At 36.2% G+C, this 22,968-nt stretch overlaps 1 protein-coding gene and 1 long non-coding RNA gene across 2 annotated transcripts in view; both read left to right on the forward strand.

Moving 5' to 3' along the window:
* Positions 1-502: 502 nt before the first annotated feature.
* LOC144439655 (uncharacterized) lies at positions 503-22,736 on the forward strand. Its single transcript, XR_013481126.1, has 3 exons — positions 503-576; positions 10,415-10,507; positions 22,656-22,736. It is a non-coding gene; the product is annotated as an uncharacterized LOC144439655 (long non-coding RNA).
* LOC144439731 (uncharacterized) overlaps positions 22,735-22,968 on the forward strand; it is a 28,359-nt gene continuing 28,125 nt past the window's right edge. The window contains exon 1 of the mRNA XM_078128968.1: positions 22,735-22,750. The gene's annotated coding sequence lies outside the window, so the exon portion shown is untranslated. The remainder of the gene's footprint in view (positions 22,751-22,968) is intronic.

Consider the following 22,968-nt stretch of genomic DNA (forward strand, 5'->3'; position numbering starts at 1 on the left):
AACACTCTGAAACGATATCCTGCTGCTCTGAAGCAGGCCAAACAACTCAAAGATGAGTTACATAAATCAGCCATGGATGGTGATATTGCTAAATCACGTAGTGAGTTACTTGATTGGTGTACATCACTAAGATCTGACTTAGGGCCAGCTGTACAAGGAGATCATGGTATGATACCTTTATTTTATCAAACGCCTTCACTCATATGTGCTACATGTACTACATGCATGTACATTAAATGTATTTGAAAATAAACTTTTCAGGAAAAAATGGATTGATAATAATGAAAATTTTGTTGTATTCTCTTGCATGGTACTAATTATGAAAATATTAGCTTATTGAAAGTGATGACTTATCAACATTTTAAAACTTGTAAAATATATGTATACTAAATTTCCACACTTAGATATAGAGTTATCTTTTCTGTGGCCAAACCACTACTCTGGTATTTATGATGACTTTATATTTTGTTTTAGATGAAGGAGACAAACAAGCTGACACAGGTGAAGGTGTTTATGAAGCAAAACCTCAACAACCTCCATTAAGTGTTCAATACGACTCACATGTCAAACATGATGGTAAGTGACAGTGTACATGTAGTTCTTCGTAAAATATAGCTGTAACCATGATTGATTGCAATTTCAGTAATGTAAGTAACATTTAGAAGAGAGACGCATGTGAGAGATCTTACATAATTAAGACATGGTAAGATATCGCACCCTCTGTGAAGGAGACTTACTATTGCGATCTATAATCACCATCTCACCATGTGTATTGAAGTGGTCAAGACATTTAACTTATCTCTATCTAAAAACGTTTGGATTTTGAACTTTAACCATTATGTAGTACAGGGCATATGGGTTTTCATTTAAAATGCATGTGGATTTTTTGAAACATATATGATTATTCATTATAGGACCACATATAAAAATATACATGTTGGCAATTTTTATCTTCAAAATTAGTCTTAGGGGCTAAATACAAAATTTGGTCCCAAAACTATATTCTTGACCATTGATTTGCTTTGGCATTCGAAACCCGCGAATCCATGATTATAGTCAACTTCCATGGACATGGCCTTAGCAACAACCAAATGCCATTATATTTTGCAAAGATAAGAACATTTTTGGTTTGTCAGGCAAAACAAATATTCAAAACACATATGCAAATATACCTAGCAACAAGGCCATCCCCATAGCAACAGTCAAATCACTATGCATATGGTAAAGATAACAACACCAAATGAGTAGGTATATGTAAGGTCGGCCTTAATTCTGTTTCTGTGCCAACCACCCTAAATTTCTTTAATCTGACGAACGAAAATTTAAATTGATGCCCTCTATGGCAGGGTTCGGGAAAAAATTGCAACATCACTGATTGCCAGATGGCAAGCCCATGATAGCGTGTCAGAATGAAATGTATTCTTTATCGCTGAAATTTACTAAAATAAACAGTTCAAATATCCTTCTGACTTTCATTGTCATTCTAAGTCATTCAGAATGTTAAAATATGATTGTGAAATGAAAGTACCACCTACATGTACTCATAAATTTACTATTTTTAAAACTTTTTTACTTTAATTGTTAACAGACAGACAGACCAATCATTTTATAGATTTTACAATGAGAAACATAGAATTAAGTATTGAGGTCCTATGTGGATTAAAGTACAAAAATAGACACTGTTACATATGCCTAGCAACAAGGCCACACCCATAGCAACTTCCAAATGGTGGCAAAGAAAACAGGGATGGTTAGGCAAGTGGAAAAAGGGAATACATATATGCCTAGCAACAAGACCATGCCAATAGAAACAGTGAAAATGTGTATCTGGGAAAACTAACATTTGGGATGGATAGGCAAGTGAGTGAACGTTCAAAAAATAACATAGATGCCTAGCAACAAAACCATGCCCACAGCAATAAACAAATAAGGGTGTAGATGTATAATTTAAACGGATAAACGCTAGAGTTATCACATACACTGTAGAGTTGTACTACAACTAAAGTTTTGTGTACATTATGAACACATCTGTGAAGTCAGAATCTAGTTCATTCAACAGTCATGACATCAGGCTGTCCAGCAATATCCTGGCAAAAGTTCTCATATGCTCCACAGGTGCACATTTTTGTACAAAATACGTTTTATCTCTTCTATGACCACCTGATTTCAAATTCAACATCAGTAGTACATTGGATGGTTGGTTGGGATGAATCTGGTATTGAAATAATATCGGATTCCTATTCCATGTCTAGATAATGTGCCCTATGAATCATATGAATTAGGGCTCCATGTCTCCTGTTTGTTTCCTATGGAAAAATGTTGACCGTAATATTCAGCAATAGTCCTCAATGGTGTGTTGGGTTCATACAAATGACAGACGAAAAGCTCAATTTTTCTGATCACCTCACATGAAGTATTTCTGCCCTTTCACGATCATGATTTTCAAATAGTGATTAGTTTTATTCCTTTTCCTGCAAATCAGCCAGTTTGGTTCGCTCCACCAAACGCATGGAACCTAGGTAGGGCTTCAGAACCAGCTCACTCAGTTTCTGGTAAATTGATTGGTATGCATGTTGAGAAGGACCTGTGCCAGTTGTGACCTCTATATGTTTTTAGCATAGGAAAACGACACACTTTTGAGCTAGCTAGGACAAACACATCAATATATGTTGACTGTATGTCAAGGTATGTGCATGTAGCTCCACAAGCCGTTGTCTTTCTTGCATGAAGAGTGAACTTTGCATCTGCTTCATGATATGAGCTATGGAAAGTATGTGTTATGTATCTGCCTGTAGGCAACAACAACATTAACTTGAGATTCCTTTCATTTCATAATTAGGGACCGGTCAGATTCTCTTGCCTGGAGGTGGTATGGAGTGGGGGGGGGGGGGGGTGAATAGAATTTTTCATCGGACCGACATAAAGTCACCTATGCCCTCTCTGCAAAACCCAAAACAGACTCTAGAATACAACACCATCATGTAATTAGCAACCACACAGGGTTAAGATCATATCAAAAACAAGATTAACAACATCTAAACAGTATCAGGTAGGGGAAGCGTTTGAGACGGGGATATTGTGTTTTGCAATACAGCAGCACCATCATCTATCAGAAGCAACTCCTTATACATACGGTTGAAATATGTTCATGGCATCATTATAATCATAGTAAACGTCAGCACATCTGATGGTTGTGTAATTGGTAGTGGAGCGTTGGAGAGTTAATTTTATGTATGAGTCTTCTAAGCCATAGCCTTTAATGCAATAATTTCATATGTTAAAAGACAATACTATGAAAAATTAGCAATTGATCTATATACATGGGGTTAAAATGTATAAGAAAAGTTTAATAACATAACAATAAAACTAAAGGGTTTGTGCATCTGATAGTTGCTTGATTGAGTGACTCCCGTTCATCTAGGGAAGAGGGGTTTTATGGCCGAGGAGCAGATCTAGAGGGTTTATGTGGGCTCTATTAAGGCGCATCTTAGGTAATTCATAGCTGTATGGTAATAATTTTACAGCTTCGAAAAGCTAAAGTTAATGCAAGATTTAAATCAATCATATAAAAAATGTATTGTTCATAACATTACTGTTACAGAGTAAAGTCGCTGTTGTATGTTACAAAACTTTAGGTGCTCATACCTACTATAGATGTATGTATAACAAAAGCAGTAAACTTGAACATGATCACATTTGGATATTTGTAGTGTCGATAACACGCAGTGTCAGAAATAAAAAAAGTTTACAATGTTTATACTAATCTCTTCATGCTGAAGAGTACAACAATTTAGATTAAATTCTTTTATAAACTATATCTAGTATGGAGATTACCATTACGGAACCTTTAACTTTTGGTCCTAACTGAAACATAAGGGAAGCATTGGTTATGAAACAATCAAGTATTTACATGACATATTCTGTAACTAGTGTGGTAGTGTTGAAGTAATATTAACGATTATAGGCTAGAAATGGGAACAACAAATACCATAATTCAGACAAAGTCATGACATTGTAGAAATTCGGGGATTTTTCTTCCATCACAATCCAAAACAAAATTACCCTTATTCAAAATTGTAAAAAAAAATGGATGACCCTCCCCCACCAATCAACCCCCACCCCTTCCCCGCCGAAGAAACTGACCGAGTCCTTACTTTTTCTGCAAGGAATAATGTAGTTGGTCAATGTGTTTGAGTGTGACAAAAACCTTTTAACAGACAAGTTGGTTATTGGAGTGTGTCTGTACCTCTTGTATGATTTAGGAATTAGTTCATGGTACGTATTTCCCTTGTAACTTTTGTAGGGACATTGGTATATCTTACAGAGTTGTTACACTGTATACAATGTGGCTCTACTGTATATATAGAGAGCAAAATAAAGCATGAAAACTGAAATTCAATACAAAAGGTTAGAAATGTCGCAGTTTGAATACCAATAAAAACACTTTCCGAAACTATTGCTGTACTTTAAACTGTTCATCTGATATTCTCAGAAATGTTTTGTGAAGACCTAAACTTGGACTCTATCCTGTGTAGAATGTACCAGGTTTCAACACTAGATAAGTATCAAAGTCAGATCTGTAAAGGAATGTGTGTATGCTCACTTGATAACAAGCCACACTAATAAGCCGAAATTGGTCAAAAGGAGGCCATACAATTTGGCAAGGGTAGTTTTGTGCAATAAATGAATGCCTTTATTTTTTACAGTGCATTTACCATGGATTTACGTTTGGCAGGAATCCATTGAGGCTTTTAAAGACCCCTTACTGATCAGAGGTGGTAATCCACACATGCATTAAATGATTAATTAAAATGATTAATTGATGTAGTAGAAGCAATAACCCTTTCAGTAAACTGTTCCAAATGTCTACAACACGTTGGCTGAAAAAGTATATGTATAGCCAATCTGGATATGTCCTTAAATAATTTCAACCTGCGTATTCTTGTTATTGAAGTAGATAAATTTAGAAATACAACAGGATCACCGAGAATATGTTCATGGAAAAGTTTACAGGTTTACACACTTCCAGAAAATCAGCTCTCAACCGTGTAACCTATCCTCATAATTCAAACCGCCAAGCTGTGGAATCATCCTGGTAAACCGATTTCCGTACTTTTTTACTAATAATACAATATCCCTCCTCGTATGTGCATGGGGACTGCACAGGAGAAGCATAGTCAAGGTGTGGACGAACTAGTGATTTAAAACATAACCCCTGTAATGTTGTACGTCTACGAAATTCACTTATGACCGAGTTCCGTACCGTATCAAGATTTACAACATACGTTCTCGTATCTGATTCTTGTACTTTGACAAATTTTACAAATTTTTGACACTTTGGTCACGGTCTAATGCAAGCTGAAACCATTCAGTCACGTACTACTACAACACTCGAGAAGGAGGACTGCTGCTGATGGACGAAAATACATTAAATTCACGGGACTTGAAATTCCAGAAACCTACATGTAGAATGCTCCAAAATTCTGCGAAAAGTGGTAAGGCCAAACAGATGAGGGTGAAATTATAGTAATAACCGTCTAGTTTCAGAACCTTCTGGCATAGACTGTCAGTGCATACTATCAAAACTATTACGTACACAGGTCGGGCATTCATTTGGTCGTTCAAATTTTTGAGAGCGATCAGTTTTTACGGCCGGGGGGGGGGGGGGCAAATAAGGAGGTGGGGGTCATCTCAGTTTGTGATTCAAAGTGTAGGGGGCGGGGAATCACCATTTTTACAAAGGGAATAAAGGGGTCACCTTATTTTCAGCAACTAAACGTAATCGTGAGCCATGCTGTTGTACTTGAATTTCCATGCATTTATTAAACAACAAATTTATGTGCATAAAATAAACCATAAACAATAAATAGCTATAAATATACATTCTAATATAACTTGTCTGTTGATACATCCCATGCATATGTCATGGAGTCACAACACTGCACTATGGCCACCTTTAAGCAACAGTTTTGTTAGAAACGACGTCTCGATATTGCACGTCATGTGTTATAAAACTTTGGATGTGTTGCTCTGCACGTAACACATAAGAAATGAAATACAGTAAAATTTACTGGACGGACCTGCTGAATCAAAAATATGTGCTTCCTTTGACGTGAACATGTTGAATTGCCCTTAAAACATAACCAATCTAGGGTGAGACACACTTTGAAATAATATGTTGCAAACTCTGTGATTGAAAGTGCCTGACCTAGCCTGTTTCTAGATATTGGATATGCAATGCCTATGTATATAGTTAATCTAGTTAGTTAATGTAGTTCCTATACATTTGTGTACGTACAAGTTACAATTCAAACGCGTCATCTCAGTTAAATGTCAAAAATTGATTTAGGGGTGAACAATGTAGGATAAACACTGGGTTATTTTAGTGTTGGGTAGAGGTGAGGGATGGAGTTTACTCCTATATGTATGAAGAAGATTTTACTTTTATAACAACATCTGTTTTATACCCCAAAACAAACATACATTATCGCCAATAAAAGAGTTATTTTTCCTCAATACGTACTGGTTTTTGTATTCATAGCACTACATAATATTACATACTGATTTGAAATGCATTGTGCTATGTGCAAAAATTTCAAATGTTGACCAATTTTGTTAGAAAGGGTTGGGAAGGGGGTACTTTAACTATTGATCTTGCCCTAATGTGTTGATTTATCATACATATACAAAGTATTGAACTGTCACTTGGCCTAGCTATCGTATGACCTACACGTCTTATCAAAAATAACCTCAACTATGAATATTGTGTATATCGCAATGAACAGACAATCATAGTTCTCATAGGTTTCCTGTCTGAAGAGCTTTATACACATAAAGCAGTGTGTTTTGGTAAGCAATTTACCAGAGACACATACAATTACTGTAAATGCGTAACATGTAAAATTAACAATGCAGTTTGCCGTATTATACTTTGAGAATAGTGTGTCTTTTGCAAGAATAAAAAGAATGTTTCTTGTCAACAGATGGGATGTGGGCAATATTTTTGGGGTTTGGGTATATTTTCTCACTATTTTTACGTACAACATGAACAAAAAAGTCACCGGCCCACCCCCGCCCGTAAAAACTGATCGCTCCCTTTCAGACTTTTGAAAATACCAAAATCGTTTGATAGTTTACAAAACGTTTTATCGTGGTTTACATATTTTACCTTATTTCGACAGAATCAGGAAATCTCGGTTGAAAACAAACGTCACTGGTAATATTCATGGCAATAGCAACAGTCAATATTCACTTGCATGTACTCCTCCGAGTTATATTGAATGGGTACGACACGAGTATCGCCCGAGCTACGCACTTTTCAAAACAAATCCATAACAATCGAGTCCAGTTTTGTATATTTGTCTGTCTACGATATCAGTTGCTGTTATTTAAACGAGTGTTGTCTATACGGAGTAATGTACCAACACATATTGAACGCTATTGTCAATCGGAAAGACTTTCCAGATTTCCAGATATCGACATGAGGATGCTAGAGAATATCAAACGTGGAAGACACAACAACTACTGGTGTTACAAAGCTGAATTTTGGTAATTGTTGATATTGACCTGAATTCAGTAGTAACGTCTCCACTAAGCTGTAGTTTTGAACCAATCCGTGCCAGGGATCTTATTTAGGACTCGATCTAAGGGGAAATAAAATCAAACAGACACAGAAATTACTTTTGGGTCGAATGACATATACTATTTCCAGCAATAGGAGCGATTCAATTAAACTCCTTAATTCAGTTGCAGCCAGGAATAAAAGTTCCTTGCGATGTCGTTGTCTCTGTGAAGTTCTGCTCCCTGAGCGCATTCAAAATTGTGTCCTTCAGCTAGGCCTTCTTTCCCACCGAAAAGTATTTCTGAAACAAATTCCATTGTGCTTCAACTGTATACGTCAAAGTTCGCTCTCGATTGTATGCCACCTTTCAGAACCAGAGTGTTGAGAAGAAAGCCCGCGGTCTAGCAGCTAGACTACTGAATTGTGAGACTTGGAATAGTTCATTGTTAATAGAGTTAGTGAGACTGAATAGTTCACTGTAAACTTATAATACAGTGTGTGGTGCACACTTTCATACTAGTATATAAACAATTGTTGGACTATTCTATTTACCATTTTATAGCAATGAAATCCCTGTATTATGCAACATGGGAACACACAATTTACATCCATTATATTCCAATTGCTGACACATAACTACACGTACTATATTATCAATTGAAATAAACAAGCGAAATTTTCTTTTATTGCTGCAAGAATTGTAGGGCCTGGCTACTCCTGCTGTCTCTGACCTTACTGATTGTGTAAAGAACGAGGAAGGATTCGTTGAAAATTGATATTTAGGGCTGATAAACATACACCACTGAGTACTAGTAACACGGGATGCCGTAAGTGCAGTCCAGGAGTTCTGGAGTCCTAGCACCCGAAAAACACTGTGCTAAAAGCTTGTACTTATATAGCGTTCTGCCCAGTCAAGAAAAGTATCGTAAAGAAAATAAATTTTGAATAAATACAGATGGTGAACGAAATTACCTTCATCTCGAATGAGGTCGCATGAATCGGTCAATCTCGGCTTGTTGTATCATACTTGTATGGTTGTTGTACTAACTTGCTACAAGTTCGTATCTGACGGCACAGTGAAATCAATACTTTTACAAACCGTATTTGATACTTCTAGCAAAGATTTTAAAGTCGTTATTTTCTTTTTATACATGTACCATTCCCAACCCAAGTCAGTTTTCAGTGTATGTACTAGAATCTTGCATTGTATATCACGTGGTACTGCATGAGTCAATCAGATTGGTTGTAGTGTTGATGTACAAAGCCACAGAGATAACGACTTGTATTTGTACGTGAACGAAACCACAGCAACTTGGTATTGGCAGTTTTGTTGGTCAGTTCTTCTTGATGTGTAGAAAAGTGATTGTTCTTTACATTGAGATCCCATTAGTGATATACAAATCAGACATAAAAGGTGACTTTCCCGTCAAATATCTTTATTACTACGCAGATTGGGCTGAAATTCAATAGGACTTTAACTTGGGGTTTGTAGATGAAGAAAAGTCCAAGACATAGGCATATTCATATGTATTTTCACCTGACACAATGGGAAAATTATATACAATTGAAAAGGGAAAAAATCCATAAATTACACCTGGTGAGGGCCACAGAAATAGTTCAAGCAAAACTAGTCTAGTCTGTGGCCCTGATAATATAAATACAACAAAATATGTTAATACGTCAATGTACAAAGAACAAAAAAAAATGATGATCCAATCAGTGATATGCCCATTTGGTCTTAAAAATCTCTCAGTTTTGGTCAAAATTTATATCTCAAAACCTGCTGGTTAACGGGCTGGGGGGTTATTCTGCAGATTCACTTCATTGACCAAGCATGATCTTAACAACAGTCAAATTATAATGTATATTGCAAATATACCAACATGAATAGATAGGCATGTGAATAAACATTCAAATAATGTATACAAATATGCAACCAGAGTCAGACCAGGCCCATATCTGCTTATGTCTGATAATATTATGATACTCTTTTTGTGTTATTGTAATTATATTTTTAATTATCTTCTTGTCGCTCTTCAGGACGCTGAACAATTCAAAAACCTTCGTAATTATTTTGAATTATTAAGGCTTTCCAGAGGTGTAAAGAGACCTTATCTAACAACTAAATACTTTATTTACAATTATTTACTTTTATATATACATTTATGTTAACTTTCAACCTATTGTCCTTGAAGTGTGACTTGTTTGCAAATGGGCCGGAGGCCTTGAAATGGAAATAAATACCGTATATTGACAATTCAAAATTGTACTGCATAGAGTCTCCATTCAAGTGTCTACTCTTATGTAATCAAGAACAAGCTTTAGACCTGCACCATTTCTTTTGACCTTAACCATCATAGGCACTTAAGAAAGACGGACTATTTCTTGCACTTTATGCTATTTTACACCTTTTATGGTGTCAAAATTGTGATCAATTTCTTTAAATATTGTCCTAATACAGAGCAGGGGCCATGCATACATGCATCAAATACATGCCTTATATCACACTACTGAATGAGGCCTTGCTTTATTGTAGTAATCAACAGAATACAGAATACTGATTAAAAAGACTCAAACATTTCATTCAAGTATCTTCCACATAAGACCAATCTGGTACTAGTGCTTCCTTGAATTGATAGCATAGTACTTGACCATGACCCTATATCTGCTTGGCTCACATTTAACAAAAAGTTAACCCAAACATCTATTTCATCCGTGCAGAAGTAAGGGTGTGGAGGTGAGGTGGCTTGTGATGACTTGTTTAGAAATTTGGAAATAATTTGAAGTTGAAGACAATGTACATTTTTAATCAATTGTGCTATGACATCATTTGGTATATTTATGTATGTACAGAAGGTGAACAAGGGGATTCTGAAGAAACGTCCAACCAAGGCTCACCAGAAACCCCTGAACAGCAGCCTGGTCTTCTGATCAATGATCCATATGGTAGGTTATAGTTTCAAATGCTTAGTTCCCCAACCGAGGGGGGGGGGGGGGTTTGACTATTTAAATTGGCTATGTCATCTGTCTGTGCATCCATGCGTTTGTAATACAGCATTTCCCAGACATGCAATATCTGCTTTCATTTAAACCAGGTGCAATTGTGATTGTCATATGAGACATATGCACGTATCTTTGCTGTGTGACATATTCGAATTTGACAGAATGACGACCATATTTGTAGTTAGCCCCGAAGGGGTTGCTGATACAACAGGCTTCATCTGTCCATCCGTGCATGCGTGAGTACATCCATCCTTCCGTAAACTGTCATTTCCCAGACATGAAATATCCAATTTCTTTCAAACCTGACACGAAAGTCATATATTATGTGGGACATATGCAATGTAATATGTTTTTTTGATATATGCAAATTTGACCAAATGGCAGCCATGTTTATAGTTAAAATTCAATATTTACTGCATAACTCAACAACTGTTATACACAGACACTGTGTACAACACATCATTTGAGTGTCTACCCCATATTATCGGATGGGAGCTATTTTTTGAGACTTTGACCATTGACCTTGATCTTCAGGGTATATTATCAAAACCAAGCAATTCCTGCTTATAACATACAGTAGTGTTTACATATTGCCAGGCAATATTTTTTTTACCCCTGCCCATTGGGAAGGTAACTTTGAAAATTACTTGCTCAACCACAATCTCTACCTGCCCAATATTTTTTTACAGTTGGGTATTATAGCATATCACTATGGCACAGTGGTCATTCACTTCATATCGAGTTTGCCATTTTAAAGTAAGCATGTTTTTACCTGCCAAATCTATCACAACCGATACAATCATGCTTTAAAAAAAGGAGATATATAGACTTTTGTATGATTTTATCAGGAGTACTTTCATTCATAATAACAAGGTGGCATTGGAATCCTTCTCATTTTTTTCAAGTTATCCAATTTGAATTAGCATGTAACTTTTGGAAACACTTTGGTGATCTTCATCAGTGTGCTAGAGTAATTATCATTTGTACATGCCATTGATTGGTCATTACTTCTATGAAATGTTTTTCCTCACTATGAACTTGTCAAAATCCAGACTATCTGTAAACATTTATAGAATTCACAGTATTCCTTTGGGATTTACTGTATAAAGTGATACTCTAAACATTGGTAACATGCCATGCATCATGCATGTGTACAAAACTACGACTTTCTTGGTTGACTTTGCAGTACAGGATACTTCACACGTGTTCTGTAACTTGTAAGTGTTGTTATCAAAAGCAAGACGGTGCACAGTGTCGCCACCAAAAAACTTTCATACAAACATTCCAACATTGAAACTATTGAAATTATCACCTATCACTGTTCTTGTCATTTTGTAGAATGTTTTATAACAAAAACTATTTGTGACACAGTTGAAGCTTATAACAAACATTATACCACATTTAGGCCTACGTTATGGGAAGCTGTGATAATTTTATTTATTGCATATGTACAATCAACAAAGAAAGTCTTCATAGGCCATGGGTCATGCATGACAGACGTTAAGGTTTCGGTCATTTCCTGATTTCAAGCTAAAAACTGGCCAAAACTAATTGAGGAATGCAATCTGCCTTTTAAAAATGTTAAGCATTATATTGAAAATTCTGAGCAAGCATTGCAGCAAAGTCTACCAGTTCAGTTGGGTATGAGTATGTTTCTATCAGAATTCAATACATTATCGATAATATTGACGTATTTAGCCAATTATATATGAAAGAGGTAAGATAACACGTATGTCTGTGATCGCGCAAATCCACTCACCGTGAGATATAGACAGGTTTTGTAACAGAACACGGCAACATGAACTTTCAACCAGACAATGTTTATGGAGAGCACTGATATCGGCAATATCCAATCACGTTCATCAAAGGTGTTTAGAAAAAATTATTTCCTTCAATTTTCCTACATTGCATCAGAAATCGGTTGATGTCTTTGGTAGACATGGTCCGATTGTAACAATGACTGAAGTTTATCAAATATGGGAACTAGGAAGGTTACAAAAGGTAAATTTTCGGAATGTTTGCCGAGTAAAACGGCCGGCTGAAAGTTCATATTGCCGTACCGTAATTGTGTTACGTTGCAAACCTTGTCTGTATCTCGCAGTAGTCGACTTGTCATCACAAAAACAAGTGTTATTTTACCCCTTTCATATATATTTGGCTCGATTCGTCAATATTAGCGATATTGTTTCGTATTCTGATAGAAACATACTCAGATACACATCTCAGGAAACAATAGTCGACATTTCGCAGTGAGTGGACTTGCACAAACACAGAAACACGAATGCTTTGATATCTGTGCATGTCCTTAACCCTTTGAGGGGGCTATTCAGGTTTGTTCATGCCAAGTGCTATTTCTAGCGAATCTTTTGCATATTTTGGTCAAGAATGATATTTTCACTGTCTTGTATGAAACCGGAGGTTGGATTGCTTTGATTTGTGTGATGTAATTTTCTCAGACGTGCAATATCTTATGTCATGGTGAAAAGGTGACGTCATAATGGGACCTATGCATGTCAGTTTGTTTTGTGACATATGCAGATTTGACCGAGTGGCAGCCATATGTGTAACTGAAAATCAGTATTTACAGCATAACTCAAAAACCGTAATACATAGACACTCAAGTCAAGTGTCTACCGCTCACCCTATATTATCATGTACAAGCTATCTTTTGAGGCATTGGCCTTTAGGGACCGGTCAGTTTCTTCGGTTGTAGGGGGGGGGGGCTGGATTGGAGGGGGGTCACCCTGTTTTTGAAATTAGCAGTAGGGGAGGTGGTCATGCTGTTTTCAAAAATGTTGATGGGGGGGGGGGGTCATTGTGTTTTGGATTGTAATTGAAGAAAAAAAAATTCTTTTTCAACAATGGCATATAACCTTGTCTGAAATGTGGTGCATGTAATTTTTTGTTCTTATCCCTGTTTCTTACATGAATTCTTTAATATTACTTATTAGTCCAAGCATAACTATAAATATACATATACATATACATGTATTACCTAGCTACCACACTAGTTACAGAACATGTCATGTAAATGTTTGGCTGTTTCACAATCAGTGCTTCACTTATATTGCACTTTGGGGCAAAAGTGAACTTGAAGGTTTCGTAATTGTAATCTTCATAGATAGTTTATAAAAGTAGTTAATCTAATTTAGTTCTACTCGTCAGTATGAACTTGTTAGCAGGGATTATTACACGTTCTATTTTGAACACTACATGTTATTGACACTACAAATCACCAAATCTCATCAGATTCCAATTTCTATTATACACTAGGTATGACCACCTAAAGTTCTTTAACATACCGGTGACTTTACTATACATGCAATATTAATGCCACTATACCAATGTTACGGGGCCATTTTTATGTGACATGGGAAACTCATTTAAAATTTACGTTAGCTATTCGAAGCTTGGAAATATTACCTCAAAACTATGAATAACCTAAACATTGCCTTAATAGAAGCCAAAAACTGCAGATCTGCCAGGGGGAAACCCCAAGGACTCCCTCACCCCTAGGGGTCACTAATGCATTCAACCAACAATCAGATGCACCAACAACCTTTTTACTGTCATAATGGTATTAAACTTTTCTTAAATCCTTTTACCCAATTCTAGTTTGAGATGATATTGTTTTGTAAAGATGTGAAATGTTTGCCAAGATAGTCTAAAATTGCCTTAAACTCCAAATCTCCCTACCAATGATACTACCAGTAGATGTGCTGACCGTTACTACATGTATATAATGATGCCATTTAACTGTTTAAGAACATATTTCAACCCTATGTAATTTATAAAGAATATTTTCTGATACTTGATGGTTTTGTCTTGTAAAGCATGGATTGAGTTATTGCTTTTAAGGGTCTGAATAGCCTAACAAATGGCTTTGAGAGTAAAAGTCCTCCAGGGCTTCTAGAGGAAGACCCCCCCCCCCCCCACATGAGGTGAACCTATCCCAGTCTCAAGCTCATCCTCTCTTACTGTCAAGATGCTATCAAAGTATATTTCAAAAGTATTTCAACCCTGTGTACATGTTGTTGCTTTTTACATGTTGGTGCTGTCTTGTAAAGCTTGGATATTATTGTCTGAAAGGGTCTGAATAGTCTAAAAATCGACACTTTCATTACAAATACATTGTTCCACATCGTACATCTTCAAGATATTTTGTAAGCCTTTTTGTAAATAGTAGCCCACTTAGGCTGCCAAATATTGAAAGTGGTAGCCCCCGTGCCAACTGTTTCGAGCCCTGTCAACCTACCATATCTACAGAACTTGAATGACAAATTTCATATCTTTCGATAATAAAGCAGATCTAGGTCCAGTGACCTGAGAGTACTCAGGACCGGTATAGCGATCTACTATAAATGTAAAAGACAACCAACTCCAGTGTAGACTGGTGATTTGAAAATACTACCAATGCAAGAGTTATTTAGAGACGTCTATGACAAAAACGTCGATTTATCAGTAGTGGGCAATGCAATTGGCTTTGAAGGTGCCAAAAAAGTCTTCTTTTAATCCCTAGCACATGAACAAACAGTGATACACCTTAGCAAAAGAAGGCAATTAAGATTATGTAATTTTAAGCAATATCTACAGAGTATATCATATATTGTTTAGAAACATTGGACAGCCAGGTAGTCACAATCTTTAATCTGAATATCAATGAATAGCAGTGCTCAAATTTATAATTCCTTTTTTTTCAGACAAGGACAAAGAACAACTTCAAAATAAGTCCCAGTGAACATATGATTGAATAAACTTTGGGAAATCCTAATCTTGTAACCACTTGCTTCATTTTTAGAACTGTGTTTATCATTCCCTCTTCAAATTCATGATGAGGTTAAGAAAAACCAACATTTTTAAGAAAAAAAATCTCTGAGTTTAAAAAGTACCAAATGTGAACGAAAAACTTACAAATAATCCAGTCAAACAAAGTTTGAAATAATTTATTTTTTATTAATAACCGTTATTGGCTGTGTATCATGATTTGGTCCTGCTATATCAAATGACAGCATTAGTTACATACTGTAAACTTGATACGGAAAGCTGACATTAGGTGTCCTTGAAACTCAGAAATCCTGAACTAAAACTATCAACAACATCAAAGTTAGGATGCTTTGTAAATACCACTGTAATTATTTTCTGATTTGCACAACATGTTCATTCTTCATGTCTGACCGGGCGCACATGCATCGGCCGTCTATAGTGGCCATGCCAGTGATCACGCATTGATTCAGTGCCCAACATTCACATGTGTCACTGTCAACATCATGCAACACGATCCCCTAACAAAACTTTTTCGGAATCAAAATACACATGTACTCATTTCGTTTCCATTAATCTAACCCATCAACAAATGAAAATCACAACATGTCCCATAAATTTGGTTTACTAAGGGGCGACGTCAAAAGATCGATGTTTACAAAAAACTTAATTGCTTTAGTGTGGGGGTGGGGGGGGGGGTTTGGCCAAATTAATTTCTCAACCGTCAAAAACGATTCAACGTCATACTTAGCAAATTTAGTACGAATTCAAGGCTGCTTTTACCTATAAGGGCGGCCCTTTTTATTTTTCTGTTTCTCATCTCCCGACAGACCCTAATTTCCAGCTCCGACATCAGAAAAAAAACAATGTTTTTTTATTTCCGACCGACTCGACCCTTGAGTTCAACACAGCAAGACTGTAAGGTTCGAATGAACATCAAACGTTCCTCATGGCGTCTTAGACCAGTGTATGTTCTGCCGAGGCCACGACCTTGCAACATTGGCCCCCTAAAATTACAAATGACGCAATAATTTTCCCACCTTGCGCCGCTTTGTACGGAAGCGTATTAGTGCCAAGTTGTAAGGAAAAAAATAAAATTTAAAATCTCGTAATTACGAGATTTCAATTCTCGTAATTACGATTTTTTTCTCGTAATTACGACTTTTTTCTCGTAATTACGAGTTTTCAATTCTCGTAATTACGACTTTTCGATTCTCGTAATTACGACTTTTTTCTCGTAATTACGACTTTTCAATTCTCGTAATTACGACTTTTCGATTCTCGTAATTACGACTTTTTGAATCTCGTAATTACGAGAATCGTAAAGACATTTCTATTCTCGTAATTACGTCACAATTCTCCGGTAAGTTGATATCTAACTGGAAAAATCACACTGCCATTTTAAGTTCATGTTATAAGCAACAGCTGAGTTCTCAACAACACCCGATCATCGGGTAGTAAGTAAATTTATGGTGAACTGAACACTCTAATATAAGTCCAGCAGTGAAATTACATAACACCTATAGGTTAAAAAAAGAAATGGCAATGAAATAACGTGTTCACATATGTACACACATATACTGGATGCAACAAGAAGTTAGTAGGTTCACTGCAATGTTTAAACAGGCAATCTGTCAATGAACTTAGCCAAATAATAAACACAAAACAAGAATTCCAGAACAACAAGAATTCTTCATCATGAGCAAAGAATTTGTTCAAATAATGGAGTCCAATATTAAACATATAGATATTTTTCTGAAATTCGGACACAACTCCAACTTATATCCAATGATGAAGATGTAGGGAAACTGTCCAATACAAAACAGGATTACGACTGATGAAGGACCTAACGGCCGGTCCGAAACGTCTTAAAAGAAGGATCAATAAAGTTTCTATCTGGGGACGTCTCGCCAATGCCTTCCTACTAACACCCTGATATACCAGGGTCAATAACCTCGACAAACCGGTCACTTGGCTAACTGACCCTCAAACCAATATTATTATACCATACCAAATACATATATTCAAGTATTTATCAACCGTGGAAAAGGTCTCCACACATTTTCAAACTTGATCGAACGACCTACGGTGCCACGTTATTGAATTTTAAATTTCAAAACCGTATAAATCTGATTTACCTTAATGAAGAAAATTCTAAACTAAAGTTGTGAATTTTACCAAATATTAGATGGTAAATACTATTTTCTTCAATTTCAAATCCATTATTGATTCATTTTGCCGACATGTAATGAAAGAATATTCTTCGCTGTTTTAATGCACTCGAGTTTTTTTTAAAGAAACGAAAAACGCAATCAAATCATACAAACCGGTTACCGTGTCAAACACTCTATAGTACATCTGCTTAGTACATCAAAATCATAAGATTCGTGTCTGAACAATTCAAAAATTGAAAAATAAAAAACAATAAAAAATCATAATTTCATAATTACGACAATCAAAAAGTCGTAATTACGAGAATCGTAAAGTCGTAAATATGAGAATGTAAAAGTCGTAATTACGAGAATCAAAAAGTCGTAATTACGAGAATCAAAAAGTCGTAATTACGAGAATCAAAAAGTCGTAATTACGAGAATCGAAAAGTCGTAATTACGAGAATCGAAAAGTCGTAATTACGAGAATCGAAAAGTCGTAAATACGAGAATAGAAAAGTCGTAATTACGAGAATCAAAAAGTCGTAATTACGAGAATCGAAAAATCGTAATTACGAGAATCAAAAAGTCGTAATTACGAGAATCTTTTAGAACGATTTAAATTAAACCTGTGATTATTATGAAAATCTAAAACATGTATATATTAGTAAAGTTCATGTTCGTATAAAACATGTGGCGTCTTACGATGTTTTTATCACCATGCATGGCAGCATGTGACCTATTTTTGATCAGCAAGGCGCAAGCTCCAAATACATTTTATGCACTTCGGTTGAAAGCGCTTAGAATGTAGTACTATTTAAGGGTAAAGTTACTTGATGGAGGGGGCGAAGAAAATGGCATAAAAACAAGGTACTTTCCGAATTTTAAGGCTGTGACTATTTTGATGTGATTGCTTATATTTTCCATGTTACCTCTAACTCCATTCCTCCGCAGCAAACCAAAAACAAAACAATACTACATATTTGATAATGAGAGGGTGATGTGCCCCCTTCTAAATATGGACCTTGGGAATCCCAAAAGTCAAATGGTTCACTCCTAAATCCCGCGCTCAGAGTGATAACTGACTTGCTACTAACTGCTGTTGGCTTACCACATGTATCATACCAGTGATCAGTCCTGGCAGAAGAAGTTGACGAAGATTTCTTTATTTTCCTTCAAAAATCTCGTTGTAACTTAGTCCGAGATGAAAGTAAAATGAAATAAGTTCAGTTCGATTCACCATTATCGCAGATCTAGCAGGCAGGCTACACGTGCACGTGAAACAGGAAGTGTATTTCTCAAGAAACAAACATAATAAAACTCGTAATTACGAGAAAAAAGTCGTAATTACGAGAAAAAAGTCGTAATTACGAGAATCGAAAAGTCGTAATTACGAGAATTGAAAACTCGTAATTACGAGAAAAAAGTCGTAATTACGAGAATCGAAAAGTTGTAATTACGAGAATTGAAAACTCGTAATTACGAGAAAAAAGTGGTAATTACGAGAAAAAAGTCGTAATTACGAGAATTGAAATCTCGTAATTACGAGATTTTAAATTTTATTTTTTTCCTTACAACTTGGCACTAATACGCTTCCGTAGCTTTGGCACATTCATTTTACGGCAAACATCAAAATTATCTAAGTCCAGGGCCAGGCCGGGCCCTGACGTCAATCCCACAAGAAGTATACTGACTCTGTGAGGGAAAATTTTGTTGTCACTCATATAAGATACAGTGACAACGCACAGTTCTATTGGTAACATAAAAAAGGCCACAAAAAGATCAACTTTGATAAACTTAATCTACAAATTGAAACATTAGAGGGAGTAGATGAGACGTCAAAATGGACGTCTCTCGTCACATGTTTTGTCTACCATCACTGTCGCGACCTCTGACCTAGTCACTGACGTGTACGAAACACTGAACTTGCTACCGGAAATCGGAAGCCTTAGTAAACCAAATTTATGGGACAGGTTGTGATTTTCATTTGTTGATTGGTTAGATTAATGGAAACAAAATGAGTACATGTGTATTTTGATTCCGAAAAGGCTGAGTTAGACTGTTAGGGGATCGTGTTGCGTGATGTTGACAGTGACACATATGTGAATGTTGGGCACTGACTGAATCAATGCGTGATCACTGGCATGGCCATATAGACGGCCGATGCATGTGCGCCCGGTCAGACATGAGTTAAGAATGAACTTGTTGTGCAAATCAGAAAATAATTACAGTGGTATTTACAAAGCATCCTAACTTTGACGTTGATAGTTTTAGTTCACGATTTCTGAGTTTCAAGGACACCTAATGTCAGCTTTCCGTATCAAGTTTACAGTATGTAACTCACTAATGCTGTCATTTGATATAGCAGGACCAAATCATGATACACAGCCAGTAACGGTAATTAATAAAAAATAAATTATTTCAAAGTTTGTTTGACTGTATTATTTGTAAGTTTTTCGTTCACATTTGGTACTTTTTAAAGTCAGGGATTTTTTTTCTTCAAAATGTTGTTTTTTCTTAACCTCGTCATGAATTTGAAGAGGGAATGATATTAAAACACAGCAATGTACTAACAGTTCTACAAATGAAACAAGTGGTTACAAGATTAGGATTTCTCAAAGTTTTTATTCAATCATATGTTCCCTGTGACTTATTTTGAAGTTGTTCTTTGTCTTTGTCTGAAAAAAGGGAATTATAAATTTGAGCACTGCTATTCATTGATATTCAGATTAAAAATTGTGACTACCTGGCTGTCCAATCTTTCAAAACAATATATAATATACTCTGTAGAAATGACTTAAAAATACATAATCTTAATTGCCTTCTTTTTCTAAGGTGTAATGTGTAGTCCTCAATTTTAAAAAAACAGCTTACTGGGAACTGTTATTGTGAATGGAATTGTTTTATGTTGTTAGGTAATAGTTTATGTGTAATGGAATATCGAAGACCACAGTATCTCTATAGTGGTCTGAGGTAATATATATGAATATTTCATAGACAATAATAATTGACCCCACTCCCTGTCAAATGACCCCACTTTTTGCAACCAAGGGGCCTTTGTCCCCACTTGTTGGAAACCTTGGCAGAACACTGCCGTCTACCCACACCCCCTTTGTTACGTCGGAGCAGCATGTGTCTTTCGTGACTGAAGTCGTTGAGGTTTGATGAGGGACAGGGCTCGAAATTAATGCCGCCGTGTGGTACATTTTGCTGCAATGTAATAATAGCTCATTTTCAAAATTATGCTTAAAATTGGTAAAAGTCATACTGCATTCCTCAAAAAGTTACATACTAAAGTTCAAATTAGCGATGTCAATGCCACTTTGATTAATAGGACGAAGTGTAATAGTACTCCTGATAAAATCATACAATAGTTCCTGGCTACAGATATACACCCATCAGGATGATAAGTATTCATCTTCTTACAAAGTTATTCTACGGACTTGTCAACCTTGCTAAAATGAAGGAAAGAGACCTGTAACAAGGAATTCAATAAAGAGAAGATAAAAGAAGTTGTATAGAGACTGACAGGACAGGAAGGACAGAGAATAGAACTGAAAAAATACAGATTTTTTTCCTTGCCCCCCTTTTTTTATTTCGCTTGCCTGCCCCGCCTGACTATTCCACTGGAGATGAGAAACAAAAAAAAGGTCACCCTAACACTGCATACACTCGGTCCGATGTATCAGCGGTACACGGTTAAAATGGTTTTCTGTTTTTATTTATAATTCAGTAGTATATTGTTACGTTGTTTGAAAGTGGAAGTATACAGTACGAGTCTGAAACGATTTTCAATTTTAGGTCAGTTAAGTTAGATGGGGGTGGGGGTGGGGGGTCTGGGACCTAACTTAAGCAATTAAGTTAGATATATTATATTGAACTTTTGATGTTGCCCCTAAGGCTTCTGAGCTTTGGCAGACAGATGTTCCGATTTCCGGTACACACTTCAGTGAGTAGGTCAGAGGTCGCGACAGTGACGGTAGACAAAACATGTGACGAGAGACGAAGTCAATTTAGACGTCTCATCTATGGGGTGAGATTAGTGCCAAAACACTTGTCTTAACATTATTGCAAATGCAAACAAAATGAGAGGTTGAAATAAAAATGCAAACAAAATGAGAGGTTGAAATATAAATGTGAACACAATAAGATAAAAATGGAGACAAAATGAGAGAATAAAATGAAAATGTAAACTAAGAATAATGTTAAGACAAGTGTTTTGGCACTAATCTCATCCCATACTCATCTGCCCCCTCTAATGTTTCAATTTGTAGATTAAGTTTATGAAAGTTGCTCTTTTTGTGGCATTTGTTATGTTAACAATAGAACTGTGCGTTGTCACTGTATCTTCTATGATGTCAACAAAACTTTCCCTTAGGCAGTCAGTATACCTCTTGTGGGATTGACGTCAGGGCCTGGCCCTGGACTTAGATAATTTTGATGTCTGCCGTAAAATGAATGCACCAAAGCGACGCAAGGTGGGAAAATTATTGCGTCATTTGTAATTTTAGGGGGCCAATGTCGCAAGGTCACGGCCTTGGCAGAACACTGGCCTAAGACGCCATGAGGAACGTTTGATGTTCGTTTGAACCTTACAATCTTGCTGTGTTGAACTCAGGGGTCGGTCGGAAATTAAAAAAAAAGTGTTTTTTTCTGATGTCGGAGCTGGAAATTAGGGTCGGTCGGGAGATGAGAAACAGAAAAATTAAAAGGGCCACCCTAAGATATAATAATACATGCCCTGTGGTACCGTACACCAGGGACATAGCGTGCTAATAACACTACAAAATGTAAATGACATGCACAAATCAACTTGTGTCCAAGACAATTTGTAATATCACCACAAAGTGCACTGACAGATGAATGATTCGCGACTTTCAAAAACTTTGTAATTTCGTGGAAAGTGCATATCATTGTTAGTCATTGTATATTGTAAAGGATTAAACTCCAGTTTCTTCCTTTCTTTTCCAAAACATAACGATTTTTATTGAAACACGGTTACTCTAATGTCGAAAAGTAACCATGATGAAAATAAACTAGGGCATGATAATAATTTAAAAAAACTGTATTTCATGAACTTCGAAAACAGTAAGCTAAGGTTTGGTGAATTTTGGTGAATTTTTCTATGCTATATCGACTACTGTATATCAAGTATCTTACAAATAATCCATTATCTATAGGATCGACAAGTACATCTTCACAGACACCACCATCATTTCAAACCCCTGAAGGAATGTTAGTCAACGTGGAAAAAGGAGACATAGCTGCACAGAAGGTACGACGGTTTCCTTCCTTATGCTTTTTTGAAAATAACTATTACTATTAGCTAGTACAGATGGGTCTTGTTACTGAGTGCTGACAAATGTGTAGTGTACTCTGCTGATAAACGTGCATTCGTCAACCTGTTTGTGGTGTATCGTTTTCATCCTCCTAAGCTCTATTATATGAAAATTTTGAACTAAAGAACTACTTGTTCCCTTGTTTCATATGTGT

This window comes from Glandiceps talaboti, chromosome 9, assembly GCF_964340395.1.
Source record: "Glandiceps talaboti chromosome 9, keGlaTala1.1, whole genome shotgun sequence".
Classification (NCBI taxonomy): Eukaryota; Metazoa; Hemichordata; class Enteropneusta; family Spengelidae; genus Glandiceps; species Glandiceps talaboti.